This window comes from Cimex lectularius, unplaced genomic scaffold, assembly GCF_000648675.2.
Source record: "Cimex lectularius strain Harlan isolate CLEC.00 unplaced genomic scaffold, Clec_2.1 scaffold254, whole genome shotgun sequence".
Classification (NCBI taxonomy): Eukaryota; Metazoa; Arthropoda; class Insecta; order Hemiptera; family Cimicidae; genus Cimex; species Cimex lectularius.
The window spans coordinates 95,865-120,791 of record NW_019392818.1 but is presented as its reverse complement, the minus strand read 5'-3'; the positions used below and the strand labels follow the sequence as shown (position 1 = coordinate 120,791).

At 35.1% G+C, this 24,927-nt stretch overlaps 1 protein-coding gene and 1 long non-coding RNA gene across 2 annotated transcripts in view; both read right to left on the bottom strand.

Annotated features, from left to right (window-relative positions):
• Positions 1-24,927, bottom strand: part of LOC112127422 — a 215,031-nt gene that overhangs the window by 133,094 nt on the left and 57,010 nt on the right. The window lies entirely within an intron of this gene.
• On the bottom strand, positions 6,220-22,911 carry LOC106670568. Its single transcript, XR_001341094.2, has 3 exons — positions 22,767-22,911; positions 6,483-6,633; positions 6,220-6,426 (listed from the first exon to the last, which is right to left on the bottom strand). It is a non-coding gene; the product is annotated as an uncharacterized LOC106670568 (long non-coding RNA).

Below are 24,927 nucleotides of genomic sequence, written 5' to 3'. Positions count from 1 at the left end.
CGGAAAATAATGCAGGATTTTAAGTTTTCATTTAAAAAAATCTATATAAAATATTCTGTTTACGTTTACAGGATTACTCATTTGTATGAATGTCAACACTTATTAATCCTCTTCCAAATGATATTGTTTGTTTACCTCTGTAGCATTCCGCTACTTGGAAATAATTCAGTCATCCTTATAATGTCAAAGCGAGAATTTCGTACGATTTTCTTTTACGAGTTTAAACTCGGCCGAAGCGGAGCCCAAACGGCTAGAAACATTAACCAAGTCTGGGGCGAGGGTTGTGTTAATGAGTGCACTGTGCAAAGGTGGTTTAAAAAATTTCGGGAGGGAGATTTCAGCCTTGAAGATGAAGAAGGTCGTGGAAGGCCTTCCTCTCTTAATGATGATGTTCTGCGATCAGTGGTGGAAGAAAACCCCAAAACAACTGTTCGAGAACTTGCAGAGCAACTCAAAGTCAGTAAAACGACCGTCGCTGACCACCTCAAGGCGATTGGAAAAGTGAAAAAACTCGAAAATTGGGTTCCACACTCATTAAACGATCGCCAAAAAATCAGCGCTTTGATGTTTGTGCATCACTTCTTTGTCGAAACAAAAATGACCCATTTCTGGCCAGAATTGTTACATGTGACGAAAAGTGGATTCTCTACGATAACACTAGACGTTCTGGACAGTGGCTCGACAAAGGAGAAGCTCCAATACATTTTCCAAAGCCCCCAACTCATCAAAAAAAGGTAATGGTTACGGTATGGTGGGCTTCATTTGGTTTAATACACTACAGCTTCTTAAATTCTGGCGAAACCATCAATGCTGAATCATACTGTAACCAAATTAATACCATGCATCAGAAATTGGCAGTAATGAAGCCCTCTTTGGTCAATCGGAAAGGGCCCATTTTGTTGCATGACAACGCTCGACCACATGTGTCACGTGTAACGTCACAAAAATTATTGGAGCTTGGCTATGAAACTTTGCCTCACCCACCCTACTCTCCGGACCTCTCGCCTACTGACTACCATTTTTTTAGACACCTGGACCACTACTTACAACACATAATATTCAAAAATCAAACGGAACTGGAAAATGCATTTATTGACTTTATCAATTCTAAAAATTCTGAATTCTACTCAGACGGAATTAATAAGTTACCAACACGTTGGGAGAAATGTATTGAGAGTATGGGAAATTATTTTGATTAAAGAACATTGCTTTAAAGTAACTAGTTTCTTTTTTTTTGTTTAATACCAAAATCCTGCATTATTTTCCGGACAACCCAATAATACTCAACTCCAAGCTCATGAAGCTTATAAGCGGGTGTACTCTGATGATGAAAGAGACGGAAACTATAAACCCTACACCCCACACCTTACTCCTCCTCCTACCCAAATCCCAATCCTAATCTCACAATCCAGCCCGATTCTAGAGTGTTATGCGATGCCGATGGATGGTAGGTACAGGGGTATCTCTTCCAATAACAGAGCTTCAAGGGTACCAGGTGACCCCCGTGAGTAATCAACTTTACACCGGAGAGAGGGTTCCTACGGCGCGGACTTTTAGATCCCTCACACTCCTAGGAATCATATGGATAGAACAAACGAAATTAACATTGGGGGAACCTGCAAAGGAGACCCCAAAAACCAACTTATGGAAATTGAAGAGGTCTCCGAACCCTTTTCAACTCCCATAAACCAAGAATTGTAGGACAATCTACTTGCGTAAACTTCTAGAGATGCGATGGGGGTCTTCAGGAAGCTATACCAAACCAGAAGACGAAACCACTGAAATGGAGGTAACGGAGAAGATTGAAAAACTACACCTCAAACCAAAGAAAATCTCAGGGGCTCAGAGGCGTAAAATTGCAATCAAACAATCCACACAAAAGGGGGACCAATAGTGAAAATAATCAGGAAAGGAATAATTTTCATTTCCGGATTCCGAGGCCGACTACTGTACCCAACAAACTAGGGTCAACCCCGACCAAAAGTGGTAAAAGGGTATACTCACCGAATAGTACTCCATCATCAAATGGATGTACTCCTACGATATGCCCTAAAGAAGCAAAATTGAGAGAAGCGATGTGGAAAGAACCATCCCCCTCACCGAAAGAAATTAAACATACCAGCAAACCTTCAACGCACTAAAGATGGCCGTGGTTTTGGAAGGATACCCGGATAAAGTGTTGACAGCCGTCAGGGATCACTCCAAAGTTCCTCAGTTAAGGAATGCGGTGAAAAAGGGGCAGTCCTGATAGCCTGTAAAACCCTAAGTGCCAAGGAATGGCTCATAGAAATGGTACCTGCCACCTGTGGGGATTGAAAACCCACTAGAGTGGCCAAGTTTATGCCGGATCGTGAAATTCTGGGCACAACGGACACTGCCACTGTTCTCGGGCTGATGAAATCCCAGAACCTAGGAATTAATACCGGTCGATAGAAGGTCGTCAGCCAGAGAGTAGAAAGCAAAATCACTTGTAGTAGACAAAGATGATGCATCCTTTGGGGCTCTAAGGAAAACTAATTAAAACTTTATCTTGGCTTTGCAATGATAACTACTAAACTTCATCAAAATAGAGTAAGACTGACGCTGAGTGTTCTTCAAGCAATCCTCTAGCACAGTAAAAGTCTAACACTTATGCTTTGTCGAGTTGTCAAAAAAAAGAAGCATGTTTGGCGATTTTTCGAAGTTAAGAGGTGAAGGGGTACACAAAATTCACCAATTCTGACATTTTAATCGAAAATTCACAACTTGAACACCCTATCAAAAAATTCTCCGTTACAAACCTCGTTTGTTAATGACCGAATTCTCCGTCACATTAGACCAACACCAGTCCGATTCATGAAACATTCGAATTTTGGCTAATTTATTGCTTATCACCCAAATCGAATGTTACTGTTTTCTGATGGGTACCCCCTACTGAATGAAATAATGTACGAAAAATCTAACGGAGAATTTTTTTATAGTGTGTTCAAGTTGTGAATTTTCGATAAAAATGTCAGAAATGGCAAATTTTCTGTACCCCTTCACCTCCTAAATTCGAAAAATAGCCAAAAATAAAAATTTCGGCCGATCAGGCTGGTTTTAATTTCATTCGACTACAGATGTTGTTTTGAGCTGTTTTAGGGTCAGGCTAACGGTTAGTATCAATTTAACGAATAAGGTCAAAAAATGTGATTTTTCGTGGTTTTTTGCCTGTAGCTCGGAACTGAAGGGTTTGCGGACACAGGTTTATAGGACCTTTTTTACTCAGCGTTCAATTTCCTATAAGATCTGGAAGTGTGGCTGAATCGATTGGGGCCACCTTGTATAGTTCAAAACTTATTAATTTTATTATCTTAGTAAAGGATTATAATCTAATTACTTAAGACGATTCAGCTATTATTTGGCTATTAAAAAGTAATAAGAAACAACCCACTCAGTATTTTACTATCAGGCATTAGCCATTAACTAATTACAACTGGTCGCTTTGAATAAGTTTAATATTAATTTCACTTGCCGGTTCACTCCTAAACATTTTGAATGAACTAAGTTCGAACCACCCTTTACAATCTGAAAGGGTATCAACCTTAGAAAACAATTGCAACCGCCGAAACGAAGTTGGCTGCCAAGTTTGCCCCAGTTAATTTTCTATGGATCTTAGCTGGGCTCAACTAATTCCAATTTTCCGGGCATGTTCAATTTTATACTGCATCGATGCTTGTTATAAGGATTACTAGTAACAATTTCATTGAGGAGAAGAAATGTTTTTTTCAAAATTTGATTTTAAAAATCTAAATTTAGCCAACTGATAATAATCATCACGGAAGTAAGTTAACTGTATTCTTTTTGTAGTGATAAGCAGGGTTTATGACCGTTCATAAGATATGAAAGGAGGGGGAGTAGTTTTTTATTGGGCTATAATTTTACAGATTATACAGACAATTTATGCATTTAAAGAATAAAGTATAGTCATTACTTTATTTTTACATTTAAATAATGGAACTTTTTCGCTAAAAGAGTGAAAATTATTAAGTGTTTGGTGATTAGTGACCGTTAGTCGATGATTATTCAGAAATCGTGAGATGCAGTCTAGTGTGATGTAGGTTTCAGAAAAACATTTTCTTTATCGTGCCAACGTTTCGATCTTTATTGAGATCATCTTCAGGGCCTGGGATTTACAAGCATTGTTTAAATTTAACAAATACACGTACGATGTGGAAAAAAGTGAATTTATACAATGCAAAAAAATATTTTTTATATCCAATCAATGTATTTATACTCACTCAAAGTTTTCTCCGTAATTGTGCCTTTCTTGCGTGTCGTGTTGAGAGTGCCAGTGACACTCAGTATTCTTTACCCACCATTTTGAACACAAACACAATTTCGACTTCAACAATGCAAAAATATTACACACAGAACAAAACAAACATACACGTAACTTTTTAGAAATTTACTTAATTTAATTAGAAATCAACAGAGATAAACACAGCATCAATTACAGAATTCATTATTTTCTTATTTTTTTTCTACAACCTATATGTATTTGTTAAATTTAAACAATGTTTGTAAATCCCAGGCCCTGAAGATGATCTCAATAAAGATCGAAACGTTGGCACGATAAAGAAAATGTTTTTCTGATACCTACATCACACCAGACCGCATCTCTCGATTTCCGAATAAGAATTATTAAGGATAAATATATATATATATATATATACTATAAAATAACTGAAATGTCGTTCTTACGCATTTAAAAAAAAAAGGTATTTAAACTAACCATAAAACAGGTAACAAAAATGAGAAAATAGACAAAAAGGAACATACAATAATTAAATTTTACTGGGAGGGAAATATATTCATAAATGTATGCAGTAATAATATAAATATTAAGCTAGGCATTGAACATGTTAACAATCGATATAAAATTTAAGCAATATTTAAGGAAAAAGAACGCAGAAATATGTAAACAATAGAAAGATAGGCTGAAAATCAATTAAGTTGTTCTTGTCATTAATGTAACAGAACAAACAGTGGAAAATGTAAGAAAACAGATTCACATCATGAGCATATTCGACGATGACTTTATTTTATTTTGTCAACATGTTATCTTCGAATACAAAGCAACAGCTAAGTAGAAACAATCTAAAGAACGAAGGAGACCCATACAAAAAAACTTGCAGCTACGACAATCAATGGCCTTCTTGAAAAGAGAATCAAGTCAGTTGAACTGAACTAAGAAACTAGGAAAGTACAATAAATCATAAAGTCGCAGAACACTATAACTTCGATTCCAAGTAAAATGCAACCTTATCATCATCAACATTATTACTGAATTTGTACATTTTAATTCCTATCCAACAAGAATCTAACACAATTGCCATTTTCGAATCTTGCAGATTTGCAGATGAATGACGTGATTTTTTAAGGTGTGTTGATGAATTAGAGGTGCCAGATTTAGATCTTATGCTCAACAAACCTTTCCCAAAGTAGTTGCTACAGCTAAACCAGAGGATGGTGCAATGCCGAAAATCGTTTGAATAATTCAACAAACCGGCAAAGTCGCAAAGTGAAAATGGACCACGATAAGTAACTCAGTGCGGTTCAACATAAGCTCCGGACGGGTTATGGAAAAATCCGAAATTCATTCGTCATTAAAAAAAGAAAAATTAAAGAACTAGAGTTCGTCAAAAATACAACACCAATGTATATGGAAAAAAAATCATTAGTCAAGAAAAGGGACAAAGACATTCATTAAAAATGTAGTTTGGTAACTGAAAAACAACCAAAATAGTTCTGAAATATTTTAAGAAGATTTCAATAAATATAGTAAGATAAATTATCTTTGCATTTCAACGATTGACAAAGTATTAAGATATTAATATTTGAAAAACGGTAGATCCTTCTAAAGCGTTTAAGGTTAGTGTGCAATCGCAACTATTATTTTTTATGAGGCTGTATTGTTGACGTAGTGCTTTGCATTAATAAAAGTGACCGAGTAAGTGGATAACTTTTACACTCAAGTAGATTTCAGTTTAAAACTTTTCAAAATTACCATCATGAATTTTCATACGTTGGTGTGGCGACATGGAAAATATTTTCCAAGTTGAGAAACAAAAAAATAATTTGGAATGGGTTATGAATTTAAGAGGAATTTTCTCGAGGCTCGTTTTGAGCCAACTGATCGGTTTAAATTAGCTAAGTCTGCTAAATAATAAATAAATCAATAGCAAATAATTCGTTTTCATTCCATTTTAATTTGTGAAACCGGGATCACGACTGACAATTCGACAGGTCCTTGCTCGAGTGGATTTTTGGCAGAGAATTCGTCGATGTTGCACAGAAAGGGTGAATTTTTTTCTTACTTTCTTGTTCGAGACTGTTTGTTTGGCAGGCCGTCGTATGTGGTATGGGGAGTGCCTCTTCTCAATCTTCTCATCGTCCACTCTCCTACTAAGTTTGCAACAGAATCCAATATTTGTATAAACTATTTCACTTTTTATACTTACCACATCAATAGTGTGCCAAGATAAACATTTATTAATTATGTACTTAAAAATGTATAAGACAATCATCAATGAATTGGAAGTGATAATCTGTACAACAGCATTGCGTAAATAACAGTTCTAATTTTGTCCAACCGCCAGTGATGAAACTTTACTGTAAATAAATAATTAATGTCGATTTCATATATACATGTATAGTGAACAATGTTTTATGTCGGCAATAAATATCGGGTGCTTTTTTCACATATGCCGCGTGAGTTTTTATGAAAGATGTGGCCTTTTATTTTTACGCAGCTTATTTTATTATAAACCTAAGTATAGTTCCAAAAATAATGTTTTACATAGAATCTCCTATTGCCATTATTATTTTAATAAGATGGCGAGTAAAGAAAAAAATTGAGATCAATTTTTTTAAAATTTAATGCCCTATTTTTATCACACGTTTTGAAAGTCCTTTTCATTCTGAAAAAGTACCACAAAGTCAAACATTCATCGATTCATTCTGGAGATATCGAGCTTTTTCCTCCGGAACTCGATAATTTCAAGTAATCTTTTAAAAAGTAGAAGATTAATTGAATAAAGTATGAAAATTTAATTTTTGTTATTTTGTTCTATTAAATTTTAAACCCGAAATATTGAAATTATCGAGTTCTGAAGGAAAACATAAATATTTTTAGAATAAAACGATGAAATTTTGAGATATTTTTTAAAACATATTAAAAGTCCTTTAATAGCCAAGGATTGTTTTTTGTAAGATTTGACTCCTAATGAATAAATAAAAACCACTTTAAACATCCCTTGCTTAAGAAGTAAAATAATTAATATGTTAGCAGTTACAAGTTGGAATTAAACTATTTTTAAACGAACATATTTGAAATAAGCAAAAAAAATTATGGGTGTGCGTTTATCTGTTTTATTAACAAACATAAATTATTCTTCAACCACTTATTTTTTTGCGTGGTTGTTTTGCTTTGTGGATGACTGGATAAAAATATCATTAAAGCAAACGTCCAGCAGAAAAAAATAATTCGCTTCTGTCAACTTTTAAAAACTTATATTAAGAATCTCTGGTGATTTCAATCTTAATTAGTTGACCAGAGGGCGGATTTAGTTATTAATACATTTTTATACGATTTTAACTTCTGAAACTTACTGTTAGTATTTTTTCATTTACGAAAATAATATGGATTCTATACGGCGCTACAAGAGACTAACCCCGCACGACGGACACGTCGTGAGTACTGGCAGTATCTACTGCCCCAGTCTTGCATTTTTTCCTTAAAATTCATCATTGGTTTTTTTCTCATAGATAGTACCTCTGCCCATGGAAAGTTTATGGTATCATTTAAAAAAAATTGAAATTGGGTGCAGTGTTGGGCAAAAATTAGCATGTCTTATGATTAATGATTGATCACTCAAACCGTTAGTCATGATTGGTAGTAATTTAGTCATTAGTCACCATATGTGATTGATGGCTAAATTAGTCATGATTAGTAATTAAATACGAGGCATGACTAATTTAGTCACAATATAGTTAGTCATGACTAAATTTCGATAAATCATGTTCAAATGGGTGTTCAAAAAATGAATAATACACAACTTCATCACTTTTAAAAAATTTTCTAACAGAAATTTATCTCATCAAAACGAAAATCCTTCAACACCTTATTTAACAAAAATCAATCTTCCAATTATAAGTAAAACTACTTTATTATGAACATCCGAAAAATAATGATAATAATAATAAAATTTAAAAAAATCTTCGACCAAGCTACGCTTTGAAAAGTAAATGTTTACATAACCGATTAATGGAAAAAGTATTTCTTTAATTAAAATTTATTCCACTTGAAAGGAGAGATTTCTACATTATTTGGAAAAAACGCCATCTAAGGGTCTTGAATGTAATAAAATAGACATGTAGAATAATTATGTAACTTTGGTGTTTGTTTATGATAACACTTTTTGAATGTTGGCCTTGAGCACAACTCTCATCTCAAAATTTTTATCCGGAGTCTGTTGGATTTTGGTAAGTTGGTCATTGTAGCCAGAGTTGGGCAAAATCTAACTACTTCAATCATGATTAAGAATTTTGATTGGTTTAATCATGATTGCATTAGTCATGAGTCAATTAATCATTGTATGATTTAGTCATACCTCATGATTGAATTAATCATGATTAAATCACATAATGATTAATTTACTCTGGTTGGGTGTACGTGTTGATATGGTTATATTCAAAAAATTGCTTTATGCAACTGACTTATTTTTGAATTGCGACAATCCAGTATTAATTAATTTCTTATTATTATTTATTATCAATATTAGTATGACATAAAATGTTTAATTGAAATGTGTGTTTATTTAGTGATTTGTTTTTTAATCATTTGTTGGGAGTACGTGTTGATATGGTTATATTAAAAAAAAAGTTGCTATATGCCACAGACATATTTTTGATTTTCGACAATCCCTCTGCACTCCAGCAAAATAAAAAATTCCGAAATTGATATGGTCAATTGTAGAACAGTAAATCGGAAGGACATCAAACCAAGTGGTCAAGGAGAACAAGTTCGAGTTTAGTATCCAATATAAATATCTCGGGATCATCCGCGAGTTTTCCATAGCAAGGTACTTGAAACAAAAAGTAACTTTCGCAAAAACGGCTTTACATACTATCTGTAGGGTTTTGATTACGCAGGATTCGGTCTCATGGTAAGCAAAGGTCAAGCGTTTTAATGGTCCTTGCCCGTCCATATCGACTAACACTTCTCAAGTCAAGGGCTTTAGGTAGTATGACAAAGTTGAAACGTTTTAAGATTTTTTATTCGAAAAATATTTTCCTTGCCAACATGAACTCCAAATTTCATTCTATTTTAGAATCCGATAAAGCCCCATACCGCGTACCTAACATTCACATAGTATACGTCTGCAGAGTATTACAATATGATGATTCCCGCTTTACTAAAATTACAACGCTTAGGATTATTCTTTAGAGCTGCTCATGGTATGCCATTGGCTCTTGACCATAATTCACTGAAAACGTAAAAATGAATGTGTGGTGATTAGTGACCGTTAGTAGATGATTATTCAGAAATCGTGAGATGCGATCTGGTGTGATGTAGGTTTCAGAAAAACATTTTCTTTATCGTGCCAACGTTTCGATCTTTATTGAGATCATCTTCAGGGCTCAAAGTGTTTATCTTCCGTGTTGATGTGTCATTCCTTTCTGTCGTGTTGAGACTGGCACACGAACAGGAATGACACATCTACACGGAAGACAAAAGCTTTGATCCCTGAAGATGATCTCAATAAAGATCGAAACTCAATTAATAAAAGTTAGTGTCCTGATTGGGATTCGAACCTACGACCCGAGGCTTGATACGCAGCTACTCTACCACTTGAGCTATCGTGACCTCCGAGGAGGCCCAGGGCACTCTCAACACGACACGCAAGAATGGCACATTACGCAGAAAACAAACACCTCGTGCCCTGAAGATGATCTCAATAAAGATCAAAACGTTGGCACGATAAAGAAAATGTTTTTCTGAAACCTACATCACCTTGAGTCACTCTGAAGATATCGAGGTTTTCTTTCGGATCTCGATAATTTCAAGTAATCGTTTAAAAAGTAGAAGATTAATTGAATAAAGTATGAAAATTTAATTTTTGTTGTTTTGTTCTATTAAATTTTAAACTTAACTACCCGAAATATTGAAATTATCGAGTTCTCTTTTTCTCAATAAGTAAAAATGAATGATAGAAAAAAAATGTTTGAACATTGCTCTTTCTTTTATACATTTATTTCGTACAGACAACCAAGAATTAAATATACATCGACTTGGAGGTTTTGTTAGCTTTTGAAATTAAGGTGCGAACAGTCGTTTTTTAAATATAGGCTAGGAAGAAAGGAGGATGTAAACGAAACCTGCTTAATGTGCAACTCTAAAGGAAGGAAGGGCGTTTTCCATTTTATGGCCGAAAGTTTTACTCTTTTTGTGTTTCATCTTTCTTGGACCACGGCTCATTTCATAGGCCCACTTTATTACCGTTCTTAGCATTAATAATTGTGGCATTCTAAGGTCGGTATTCATAGTTAGCCTTACCTCAAATCAACAGAAATAACAAATAAAGGGTTTTGATGTTACTACCTCCGACGAACCGCATCTCAATTCATGTCGTATGTTTATTGTACAAGATTCGCAAGTAGAGATCATGCCCACCCTCGGAATGCCGACGTTTTTGAAAAAAAAAGAAACATTTATAAGTATGTCCGGTTCGCATGCCCTGGACCTGTACCTTACAGTGATGAGCGCCCAAACCGATGCGGACACCTACGCCACGTAAGATTGTTATTGTTTTATTGTCTTTTATGTTACACCATAAATTTTTGATAGTGTCCAACCTAATTTTGCGGAAATCCATAATAACTTGATGAGTAGGATATAAATTGTCTCCAAAATAGGCGTTTATTTCATACGACGCGTTTCGGTCTAACATAGACCATCTTCACTATCTAAATATTAAAATTGGTATGAATTATGTTCTAATTATATACAGGTAATTACATAATTGAATTTGATGTAAGCTAACAATAAAGAATATACCAAAATATAATCGTAATATTTAGAACTGCTTTAAATTTACATACCTTTTTTAAAAGTTTAAAAGTGGATATCTGGATAACCATGGACGTGGCGAGTAGTCTGTCAAGAATGGGCTATTAAATAGAACTTTTCTTTTTAGCGATTGGTATTTCCGTATTGGTATTCGATATAAAAAAAGTTCCATTCCAAAAAACCCATTCTTGACAGACTACTCGCCACGTCCAGAGCCGTCCAGATATCCACTTGTAATCTTACAATTATGTAACAAACCGTCAAACTACTTTATGTAGAAAAAAAGGTATGAAAATTTAAAGCTAAAAATTTAAAGTATTAGTCTTATATTTTGGTATATACTTTATTATTAGCTTATATCAAATCTAATTATGTACAGACGAGTATATAGATTGTATATAATTTGAACCCCTTTTGTTATTTAGTCACTGAAGATGGTATATATTACACCGAAACGCCGCTTCTGACTAAAAAAACGCCTATTGTAGAAAAGAGAATTTATTTCCTACTCATCAACTAATACCATAAAGCTACCATTTTTATGAGTAGTAAAATTGTGCATTAATCAAACAGAGATGAAAGATTATTTTATTTATTTATAATATATAAGAAAATATAAAAGTGAATAGTTTATTTTGTATTATTGGTATCTTGAAAGTACGTTTCTTTGTTTTTGAAATTCATGCCTTGATGATGGCTTCAAATAAAGTCTAAAGCATGGCAGTCTTCACCCAAAATGGGATTGATTGACAAGAAATTGTCCGGTATTTGTAATTGTTTTATTATTATTATTTTCAAACTTGGATAGATTAAGTGGTGAGAGTTCATCTGATGGTTATTCAGATATTGTGAGATGCGGTCGGGTGTGATGTAGGTTTCAGAAAAACATTTTCTTTATCGTGCCAACGTTTCGATCTTTTATTGAGATCATCTTCAGGGCCTGGGATTTACAAACAATGTTTACATTTAGGATTTAACAATTACATTTAGGATGTGGAAAAGTGAATTTGTACAATGCAAAATATATTTTATATTCAAACAAAGTATTTCTATTCACTCAAAGTGTTGTCTTCTGTGTAATTGTGCCATCCTTGTGTGTCGTGTTGAGAGTGCCAGTGAAATTTTGCTGTTTTATGTTTATATATGTTTGGTGTTGAAGGGGTGGGGATGGAAGTCGGTATATAAAAGACAATTTTGTGTAAGGGGAACAATGTGTTGGTAATAGTTCTGCCAGATTGTCCTTTCAGGATTATATAGAAAGGGGATAAATAGGAAAAGGAAAGCTAAATTGTTGGAAAATTAAACTATGTGAAAATTATTTGATGTGTGGAATGTAATGTAATGATATATGTATGTTATCTATATTGTATTTGGTTAATGATATTGGCGTAGCTGCGACTGAGTTTACATGTGTCTGTTCTGTAATTGATGCTGTGTTTATCTCTGTTGATATAAACCATTTCTAAGAAATTACGTTTATGTTTGTTTTGTTCTGTGTGTAATACTTTTGGATTTTTGAAGTCGAAATTGTGTTGGTGTTCAAGATGGTGGAGTGCTGTAGGATTTTGCTTGGGTTTTTTGCAATCATAATCACTAATCTCTACACACGTTCATCTGATGATTGTTAGTACGGGTGTCCATCGGAATTCATATTAAATATTCAGTAATTTGTCTTAACTGAAACGTCTTTATATACAAAAAGCAAGCTATCGATTTTTAACAGTAAACTAGGTTGAGATACGCTAAGTAAATATTACTGTATCCGCTCATAACCCACTAATCATTTAGAAAACTAACACATCTGGCATAAAGTTTGATATGCCAATTAAAATCCATATAATTGTAAACGAAGTTCAGACAAGTCGTAAAACAGGTGTTTCTATCAGTTTTAAAAGTGTTAACAGAATGGAAGGGTTAGAAATAAATGGGAAAGGTGCTACTACCGGACCAACTACCTGTGAACGACCATGGAAGGAAAATAATTAAGCAGACCAACTAGGGCTTAACTTCGCCGGTTCAAATTTATAGCCTTTAGGGGTGCTTACACGATCAATAATGTCCCGATAACATTTCGAACTTACGGAAGTCATTTGCCCGAGGTTGAGCCAATTTGGTAATGAAATCTGTTCTTCAACAATTAATTTGGCCTTAACTAGGAACGGTCTGGTTTTACATACACAATTTCACGAGTTGTAAAATAAATGGGGGAAGAGTGAAGCACGATCGTAAATTTCTTATGTCTCCAGAGATTGCATTCTGGCATCAATGCCGTACAATCAATTTCTTACAGAATCGTTAATCAGCTTTTGTTAATACCTTTAAATATAATTCAAATTTACCCGACGAAATGTCTTGAAATTTGTATACAAGCAGTTCTTAACAATAAGAAACTTATTTTGTATAGCTGTACGTGAAGATAATAACGATAGGATATCCGGTATTTAGTATAGGTTATAAGAGAAAGTTAAAGGTCAAAGGTTAAAACGATTCGACCTCTTTACGACCTTGCGCACTACGACTGATATTGGGTTTATCGTGCAATTTACATTGTCTAAAGTTCCTCGTTAACCTCATGTCTTTTCCAAGATACCAAAGATTGGTTACGGCCTTGCTTCTACTACTCTCAGGAGTAGAAATTTAAGTCTGTATAGGCTTTCTTCTTCCTGGCAATATCTGCACAGCCAATTTCTACGGTTCCGAGTGTAGAGATAGCCTCCGGTGTGTGGTAAGCTACCATTCTCGTCCTTCCACATCCTAACTCTAGTAGTCCTCCAGTTAGTTTTCGTTTTTGAATTCCTCTTACTTTCTACACACCTATTGAACTAAAGACTTATTATCACATTCACTATCTTGCCAATTTTGGTTTTTGTCACTTTGGTATGCGATTGAACCGTTCAGTACCTACAAGTGTAATTTTGCTGTTTCACAATTATCTGAAATGTCCTGATGTTATCCCAAACGGCTCTGGACTTTGGACTTGGGATGAACCTGTAGCTTTTAGTGCCGCCTAGCAGTTTGAGTACATGGCTAATATTTTATTGGAAACGAATCATTCGATCTCACTGGCGCAGCGTTTAGTAGGAAGTCTCCGCCTGAAATACAGTGATTCCACGAGACTTAATAAAATCTAGTAATTGGCTGCTATAAATACCGTACACTGACCACAGTCGATCTTAGAGCCTTCTATTAACCAGGTATCTTGTATGAAAAACAGATCCCTTTCTCCCAGCCTTCTCTATGAACTAATTAATTTAAAATTTCTTATAAAATCTGGAAAGGATTACAAAAAAGAATTCATGTCGAGAGACGTTGCTTAGAACTCCTATAACCTGACGATGAGCTAAAAGCTCGAAATCCGGACTGTTGGAAAAAACTTACTGTGATTAGGAACTATCTTTTTAAAATGATTGAACACCGCACTCACTCCACCATTCATCATTTCTATTACAAAAAAAGTGTTACTTTTGAGAATACAAGGTGAACAATTGGACCTAATATAGGTTACAGTCATCTCGTCGAAGAAGTTGTCATAAATCCTTATGCGACAGATTTTGCACCAGAGTTAAATTTCGTGCAGTCGGGATTGAAGAGAACGAGATGACTGAATGTTTGGTTGGTTTGCTGAGAATAAATGTCTTTTTGGCATACAAATATCGACAATATTATCGAAAATTATAATCGAGAATATCAAGAATATACCCTTGTGTCTCGCTTTTCCAGACCGAAGCTTGATCTTCAGAAAGATCGGATTTTAGCGGACTAAAGGACAAAACATCGGAGGAAAAACTCTTAGCCAAGAAATAACTGAAATAATTGAACAAATTCTTGACAAGATTATTCAATGAACTAGGACAGGACGTAAAAATAAACACGATTTTGCGAATTGAAGCTTTAATTGTTTTACTACTTGCTATTAGACCTTTATACTAGGGGGTAAAGCATGTATTGGGTTGTCCGGAAAATAATGCAGGATTTTGGTATTAAACAAAAAAAAAGAAACTAGTTACTTTAAAGCAATGTTCTTTAATCAAAATAATTTCCCATACTCTCAATACATTTCTCCCAACGTGTTGGTAACTTATTAATTCCGTCTGAGTAGAATTCAGAATTTTTAGAATTGATAAAGTCAATAAATGCATTTTCCAGTTCCGTTTGATTTTTGAATATTATTTGTTGTAAGTAGTGGTCCAGGTGTCTAAAAAAATGGTAGTCAGTAGGCGAGAGGTCCGGAGAGTAGGGTGGGTGAGGCAAAGTTTCATAGCCAAGCTCCAATAATTTTTGTGACGTTACACGTGACACATGTGGTCGAGCGTTGTCATGCAACAAAATGGGCCCTTTCCGATTGACCAAAGAGGGCTTCATTACTGCCAATTTCTGATGCATGGTATTAATTTGGTTACAGTATGATTCAGCATTGATGGTTTCGCCAGGATTTAAGAAGCTGTAGTGTATTAAACCAAATGAAGCCCACCATACCGTAACCATTACCTTTTTTTGATGAGTTGGGGGCTTTGGAAAATGTATTGGAGCTTCTCCTTTGTCGAGCCACTGTCCAGAACGTCTAGTGTTATCGTAGAGAATCCACTTTTCGTCACATGTAACAATTCTGGCCAGAAATGGGTCATTTTTGTTTCGACAAAGAAGTGATGCACAAACATCAAAGCGCTGATTTTTTTGGCGATCGTTTAATGAGTGTGGAACCCAATTTTCGAGTTTTTTCACTTTTCCAATCGCCTTGAGGTGGTCAGCGACGGTCGTTTTACTGACTTTGAGTTGCTCTGCAAGTTCTCGAACAGTTGTTTTGGGGTTTTCTTCCACCACTGATCGCAGAACATCATCATTAAGAGAGGAAGGCCTTCCACGACCTTCTTCATCTTCAAGGCTGAAATCTCCCTCCCGAAATTTTTTAAACCACCTTTGCACAGTGCACTCATTAACACAACCCTCGCCCCAGACTTGGTTAATGTTTCTAGCCGTTTGGGCTCCGCTTCGGCCGAGTTTAAACTCGTAAAAGAAAATCGTACGAAATTCTCGCTTTGACATTATAAGGATGACTGAATTATTTCCAAGTAGCGGAATGCTACAGAGGTAAACAAACAATATCATTTGGAAGAGGATTAATAAGTGTTGACATTCATACAAATGAGTAATCCTGTAAACGTAAACAGAATATTTTATATAGATTTTTTTTAATGAAAACTTAAAATCCTGCATTATTTTCCGGACAACCCAATATTATAGTTAATGTTCTAAGAGAAACCTAAGTCTATCGCCGTACTAGTTTATCTTCTACGGTGTCACGAACGAAGCGCCAAACAACATTAACATACCTTTTACATGTTATTTCCTAATGAAAATTCCTTGGGCTGTGCCGGGGTTTGAACCCAGAACCGCTACCATGGCAAATACGAGTTCTCGGTACGATTGGTCCAAGTCCATATATAATATGCAAGCAAAACCTGACAGTACACAAACAGGATAAAATTGCGAGTAAAAACTGATTGGAAATTAAATTACAGTTAAATCAATGTATATAGCTGAAATGTAATATACCTAAACTGAAATATGACTAGCAGTGAATTATTTTAACATCTTTCGCGTTTAATTTGTGCCTCCCTTGCCGTTAAAGCCTGTTCTCCGAGGTATATTGCGAGTAAAATTAAATTACTAATCATCTTTGCCTCTTTTTGTTAAAATTCTAAGTAAAGCGTAAAACTTTACCTGGTTAACTCAGAAGAAAAAATGTTGAAAAAATATTCAGTTGAAAAAACTCATACACACTTGTATTGTCAAAACATTTCGTCATCATTGCTTTGCTAAATTACATTACCGACGGACAGATTCTAAACTTGTAAACTGTGATAAATGAGCTAGAAAAGGAAAAAAGAAGATAAATGTTAGCCTGTTGTTGAAATTTAGGCCTCGAATATATGTACTGATTTATCCAACGGTTCATCTAACTAAATGTCAACATTTTGTCATTTCATGCAATTTTTAGTTGTTCAGGACAACATGAATCTTAGTGTTCCACATCAATAAAATTTATCCTTTCATTGTAAAAGCTGATCCCGTTAGGTACAAATATTGATCGAACATGTAGAAACAGAGAAATCAAGGCGTCATTACACAAGTCTCTTGTTTAAGGATGTTTTAAGAGTCAATTTAGCCTTTAGGGAGGTATAAAAACTTCATATTTCATAAATCGTTATTCAGTAGCTTTTGGTGCATTTATTTCACGAGAGTATTTCAACTACGAAGTACATGAACCGTTGGGGTGCGGTCCTTTTGAAAAAAGCCCATTTGTAAGTACGTTGACTTCGAATGCACAGCCGCTGGATTCGAACCCGGGACCTCTACCTTACAGTGATGAGCGCCGTGTCAACGCCTAAACACATGAGTTTGTTTTGTGAATGGTGCTCAACAAATGCCCTTAGTATTAATATTGAAAATATAATAATTAGTTTCAGACGTTCAAAATAAATTATTGAATTTTGTTACAAGTTATATATTCGGAGTATATCTCGCGTTACCATAATCTGTGAACTTGATGTTTTTTTGTTTTGTTTTTCAATAGTCATTTATCTTATTCTGTATGCATTTTTAAATGTATTAAAATGATTGGGTTTATTCGTAGAATAACTGGTGGTTTTAGAATTGTTAGAGTTGTTAAAGGCCTATTTTTTGCTCTTGTACAAAGTTATATGGATAATGCAAATCTAGTGTGGAACCCTCATATGCTTACATTTTTAATAACTTCAATAAAATTCTAAAACTTTTTATTAAGCATACGGTTCATGCTTAATGGGATCAATCAGTGGGATGGCGATTATTATCGCTATTCATCTGACTATTGGCTTCATCATTTCTCTCTGTTTCCTCCTGAATCCAAGATTAAACTATCCACCGTTATCTTTGTTTGGAAACTGTTCCATAATCACATTGATTGTCCGGAATTACTAGGTTTAATTGGATATCGCGTACCTAATAATAGAACAAGAACAAAAGCAAGTCTTGCGTTGCCCTTCCATAGAACAACTTATGTAATGAGGACTTCTTTCTCTTTTGTCAGTAATGAATTCATTTAATGATTCCATTGATATTCATAATATCTGTAGTATTAAGATTACAAAGAGCCAGGTATGTATTTGTTATTACGAAAAAATAGTTAATATGTTCATATTTATTATATATTGTATGTACGTTTGATTTATAACTATTCAGAAATCGTGAGATGCGGTCTGGTGTGATGTAGGTTTCAGAAAAACATTTTCTTTATCGTGCCAACGTTTCGATCTTTATTGAGATCATTTTCTGGGCTCAGTGTTTGTTTTCTTTGTTATTGTGTGTCGTTTTGTTATTGAGTGCACTCTCAACACGACACGCAAGAATGGCACAATTACACAGAAGAAAAACACTTTGAGCCCTGAAGATGATCTCAATAAAGATCGAAACGTTGGCACGATAAAGAAAATGTTTTCTGAATCCTACATCACACCAGACCTCATCTCACTATTTCTGAATAATTATCGATTAACGGTCACTAATCACCACACATTTCTACACGTTTTATTTATAATTGTAAGTTGATATAATTATATGTATATGATATTGTTTTGTATTACTAGTTGGGCATTTGCCTGTTATTGTAATTATTTCTGAAATAGATAAACAGTTGCGGCATCCGACGCCCCTGTTATTATTGTTATTATTGTTATTATTATTGAAATTACAATTAAAATTACATTATTTCACTTTCATCTTTGTAAAAATGTTATAGGCTGTGTACACACTCACAACACTGAACTTTCATTTTTTTCAACTTTCTGGAATTATCTTTCTCATCATGCTTGATAGTATAAATTGAATTTGCTGCTAAAAGATCAACTTTTTTTGGAAATTTTTATCGTAAAAGTTACACGACCAGTTGAACAAATGTTTCATTTCGCCCGTGCCTGATATTACGGCGCTTCGGGCCAACACTACCGCTAAACAGGAAAGTTCTGCAGGTTTAGCCTATGTTAGGGCTTTGAATGAATTTAACTAATCGTAAATCTATTTCTTTAAATTGCGCAACGGCCATCTTTGACCCACTGTTAATTTCATTTAATAAGTTAATATTAATATTAAACGTGTTTGTATAACACTATAAATACGTGTAAAAATTGCAAGTAAATCAAGACATAGATTTGGGAGTTCATACTTGTAGTGACTTCCAAAAATATTCTTAAATTTTGTTTTCACAGTTTCTGTTTTCCTTACCTTATTCCTTTTTTTTTAAAGATAGTTACATATTACATAGGAGGAATATTACATATCAATGTTGAGACTAAAAACTGAAATTTATTTCTATGACTGCGCCTTTGGCCCAAGTGTAAAAACAATTCACTAGTTTTTGTGGTCCGCTTGATATATCTTTCAATTAATTAAGGTTTTTAGTTGAGATAACAAATTCAGTGTCACGAGTGGGATTCGAACCCACGACCTTCGGCTAGATACGCCGCTACACTACCACTTGAGCTATCGTGACATTGATCAACTCGGAACTAACTTCCCATCTCAATCCCACCTTTGGATTTTCCATCCTTTTTGCCATTTTTCAAAAGTTGTGTAATCTATTTGATTCTCGGCGACAAATGAAATGGACTCGGAGAGCTTTATCAAACTTTTTTATCTCAACTAAAAACCTTAATTAATTGAAACACATTAATTGGTCAAGCGTACCATGAAAACTAGTGAATTTAATAAGTAAAATTACTAAAGTCGCCGAGAATCGAACCCTGATTACGCGACACTGGAAAATGGCAAAAAGGAGGGAAAATTCGAAAGTTAGGTCGAGATAGGAAGTTGGTGTCCGAGTAGAGCGAAATCACGATAGCTCAAGAGATAGAGGAGCGGCGTATTTAGCCAAAGGTCGTGGGTTCAAAATCCGCTCGTAACACTGGCTTTCTTATCTCAACCAATACCTTACTCAAAGATTAATTAATTGAAGGAAGTTAGTTGGTCCATCGGACCACTAAAAATATTGGATTTAACAAGTACAACGAAGCATAAATTCACTAACAGCTCCCCGTGGCCACTTGATAAGTCGCCGAGAATCGAACCCTGATTACACATTTGAAAAATGGCAAAAAGGAAGGAAAATTCGAAAGGTAGGTTGAGATGGTGCGTTGGTGTCCGAGTGGATCGAAGTCACGATAGCTCAAGTGGTACAGTAGTGGCGTATCTAGCCGAAGTTCATGGGTCCGAATCCCACTCGTGACCCTGACTTATCTCAACTAAAAACCTTAATTAATTGTAAAAACAATTTTTTGGAGTCATCGCTTTGAAGCAAAACTAAGTTGTAAGACATCAGGTTTTTAAAATTTTCTTTAAATAATGTTTAAACTCAAATATTTTTTGTTTGTAAATAGTATTTAAACTATCGTATGAGTGGTAGAATTTTATTGTTTAATGTTTACATAATGTTCCGAAATAGTTTTTATTGATTGACCTACCGCCTACGATACAATACAAAGTCAAGGACGTTTTTTCTTTGTACAGTACGAGGAATATCTAGTACACTGGGTCTGGATAAAAAACGCTCTCTTTGGTGCATGTAAAACTTTTTTTTATAACAACCGTGCAACGATTATTCTTTTATAAAATCGTATAAAAGAATTACTATTAAAACATTGGGAGTAGTAATGAGCTGCTCTCGCAAATAGTTTAAACCTGAAGAAGAATTGCGGCACGCTTCGCAATGTTCGTTATATATTCATATTTTGAAATGTACGGTTTTAAGTATAATGAATTGACAAATTAAATTTACAGTGAACGATATAAAATTCGTTCGTTAACAGCAGTAGTGGCGTAGGTGGCCGCAACGGTTTAGACGTTGACACGGCGCTCATCACTGTAAGATAAAGGTCCCGGGTTCAAATCCAGCGGCCCTGCATTGACCCGCCATACTTACAAATGGGCTTTTTTTTTCAAAAACACCGACACCACGAGGGCTGATATAACTTCTGCTGTTGCAAACCCTCGTAAAAAAACGAAAAAAAAACCAGTAGTAGTATAGTATAACAGTAGTATAAAATATAACTTCACTAATTTCGTGGTCAGCTTGACCAATTAATTAAGATTTTTAGTTGAAATAAAAAAGTCAGTGTCAGGAGCGGGATTCGAACCCACGATCTTCGGCTAGATACGCCGCTGCTCTACCACTTGAGCTATCGTGTCCTCGATCCACTCGGACACTAATTTCCCATCTCAACCCCACCTTTTTGAATTTTCCTTCCTTTTTGCCATTTTTCAAATATAAATAAAATATAACCTCCATCCGTTTATCTTGTACAATGCAGCCAACACACCTACCCATGTAGCTTAAATTTACTATACTAAGTCAGCAACAAAATTCGTAAATTATTCAGACGTGAGATGTGGTATGGTGTGATGTAGGTTTCAGAAAAACATTTTCTTTATCGTGCCAACGTTTCGATCTTTATTGAGATCATCTTCAGGGCATGGGATTTACAAACATTGTTTAAATTTAACAAATACATGTAGGATGTGGAAAAAAGTGAATTTATAGAATGCAAAAAAAAATATTTTTTTGTATTCAATCAAAGTATTTCTACTCACTCAATTCATATAAATTCACTTTTTTACACATCCTACATGCATTTGTTAAATTTAAACAATGTTTGTAAATCCCATGCCCTGAAGATGATCTCAATAAAGATCGTAACGTTGGCACGACAAAGAAAATGTTTTTCTGAAACCTACATCACACCAGACCGCATCTCACGATTTCTGAATAATCATCGACTAACGGTCACTAATCACCAAACACAATTCGTAAATTTAAATCTACAACAATTACAAATTATCTTTTAAACAAGATGATAGTAGTAATCCTGATGGTAGGTATATAAAAACCTATAAAATATAACTCAGTTTATGGACAACTTATTAACAAACAGTAAGTAAAGGATAATAAATAATTACGTTGGTTGTTTTAATATTCCACTGTATATAATACTAAAAATTTGTATAGGTATATAAAAAATTGTAGTATGTGTAATTAATTTTGTTTATAATTTATTAATTCATATGAAGAATCAAGAAAATATGGCTTACTTGGTGGTATATTGCAAAGGTAGTAGGGGCAGTATCATGGACATGTATTATTGCCTTTGTTAGGGGCCTAAGGGTGTTTCTAAGCCTGGAGCAATGATTCACCTTGTTTTATTGTCTTCATAAACCACCGATCAGGGACGACCACGACACGTTTTCCTACTTTTTTCCTTTTTCTCCGGGGACATGAGGTATATTATATGTTCGTGTCACTGCCGGCGCTGGGAAAACAGAATGAATGGTTATATAACCGGTGACAGCGCTTAGACGTGAAAAGTGTTAGGTGTTGGATCCCGGGGAAAATGAGATTAATAAAAATACCCAAGTGAAAGGAAGAATAAGCGTTTGAGTGTTTGCAAAGATGTTTTCGGACAGCTAGAAATTTGCTTTCGTGACGTTATTCTCACAAGAACAAACTATGACTAGATTATACGACCGTAAACTCGATTCTACATAAACATGTCAGACATTTTAATAACCTCTCTCTTTGCACAGGTTAAAAATGACAATAAAAAACAGAAAATAATAAGAAAATAGTAAATAACAAACTGATTCTTACTTTTGGGCCAAAGCACGCGTGTGTCCGGCGAGAAAGGTTGTTTGATGCGTAACACTTAATTGAAGGGTGCCATTCCTTGCCTCCATATAGATACCATGTAGGAGTGCCAATCCATATGAGAATTGTGTTTAAGCACAACAGATTATTTTCGTCCCCTGTTCCGATTTTACGAGGAAATAGGGTTGTTTTATTTGTAGTTGTTTTAATTCACTGATATATGTATTTTTTGTGGCCACTAGTGTGTGCTCAGGGTGAATGATTTATTAGCGTAAATGTGCAGTGTCGTAAGGCCGATGGCGGAATATTGACGTCCCTCAATATCGACCCTCAATTATGTTAGTTATAGTGGAATATTGGCTACTCCACCACACTAACTGAGTTTTAATCCTTTTTAAAAAGATAGTTCCTACTCACAGTAAGTTGTTTTCCAACGATCCGGATTTCAAGCTCTTTAGCTCATAATCAGGTTGAAGGACTTCTACAACCACGTCTCGCGACATGAATTGCCAAAGTGAAACCGCTGATACCTCCGCCAACGCGACGTTCCAATTAGCAGCTGACTTTTTTAATGGCGCTCAATTTGAACGTGCGAAACGCGGAAATTATAACACAAATAAATAACACCACACTCACTCCATCATTTATCATTTCTATTAACTGAGTTTTATGGTATTGAAAAAATAAGAATGTATTTAAGAGTAAGTGAGAGTGGGAATTTAGATTGGGTTAGGGCTGAAAGCACCTAGGTGTTGATCTCACCTGGAGAGATGGCTGGACAGAAAGGCCGAGATCTAACCTTGACTGTTAGCACCCGAGTTGGTAGATCCTCGGGGCACGCCGGTAACAAGAAATAAGGTCATTATAATTTTTTTTCAAATATTTCCGGTCTGCGTTTGATTCAGCGGTTCGCGAAGCTAGTTACAATAAAATATTATTGCTAGGAGTGTCAACAAAATTAGCTGAACTTACAGAACAATACTACACTAAAAATAAGTCATGTATTTGGACAAACGATGGCCTAACAACAAATTTTGAACGCTAAAATGGTCTGAAACGGGGTTGGCTGTTTTCTTAAAATGAGGACAGGTAACGTGTGCCAGGCCTACCAGCTCCCTATTAAGAGGCCAATGACTCCTCAACCACGTGTTTGACACTGAGTGACTTGTTTCTGCAAGCAGGTATCCGTGTGTCGATCGGATATGGCATATCCTTTCACTTGTGAGCACGACATTTTCCTTGCGTTTCGGACCATCGGATGGCCATCGCTCAGTCATACTTTTGACATGCAAGAGCTTCTCGGACAATCCGGCCCATTGATTCGCCATTATTGTTCACATTTGTCTAAATCATGAATACGTAGGCAGTGTAAATACGATTTAATTATGCGCTGTCTACATTATGCAGATGATATTGTAATATTACCTAGTCAATCGCTTACATTAGCAGGCGCTTTGACTGACTAGCGCAAACACATTTTATAATCCCAGGGAAAAGTTTTCTTCTAGATGTTTGAAGAATTATTAGAAGACCAGAAAACCGTGCTAGTAATAACGAAAAAACAGTAATCACCGCACAGACTTTCGTTTGAAACATCGTCGAACCGGGACTGTTCCTTTTAGATCGGTCTTGGCACGTAATCCATCATCTCGATGATGGCGATAGAGTGGAATGTGATGTTTTCCGTTCTTGCGGCTGAGGTTCGATATGTAGGAATCAAAGGCGTCACGATGGATTTTTAACTAGATTTTTGCAAACATAAAATAATCTATTACAAGATTTCGGATACGTTTAACACGTTAAGATATAAAATGATCCGGTTAAAAAGAAATTAATAACTAAATTTAACTGTTCTTTCTGAGATGGTAGGAGCTGATTCCATCGAAATTCAAGCCGTTTCAGCAAAGAACATTTCCCATTCCACCTTGAGTTACTCTCCGCGGAACCATCCTTAACCAAACGAGGCTCCCGTACCACGACCCAAAGGATGATAAAACGACCTTTCTTATCATTCCACACCGGTATTGTCTGCCATAAATCTTCCTTTTTTGACAAGAATTTTGACTTTGTTTTGATTGACTGGAAAATAAATAAGAAAAGGTATATTACCCACAACCCTATTTGCAGATAAAGTACTGAAATGACATTCATAGCCTGGGTCGTT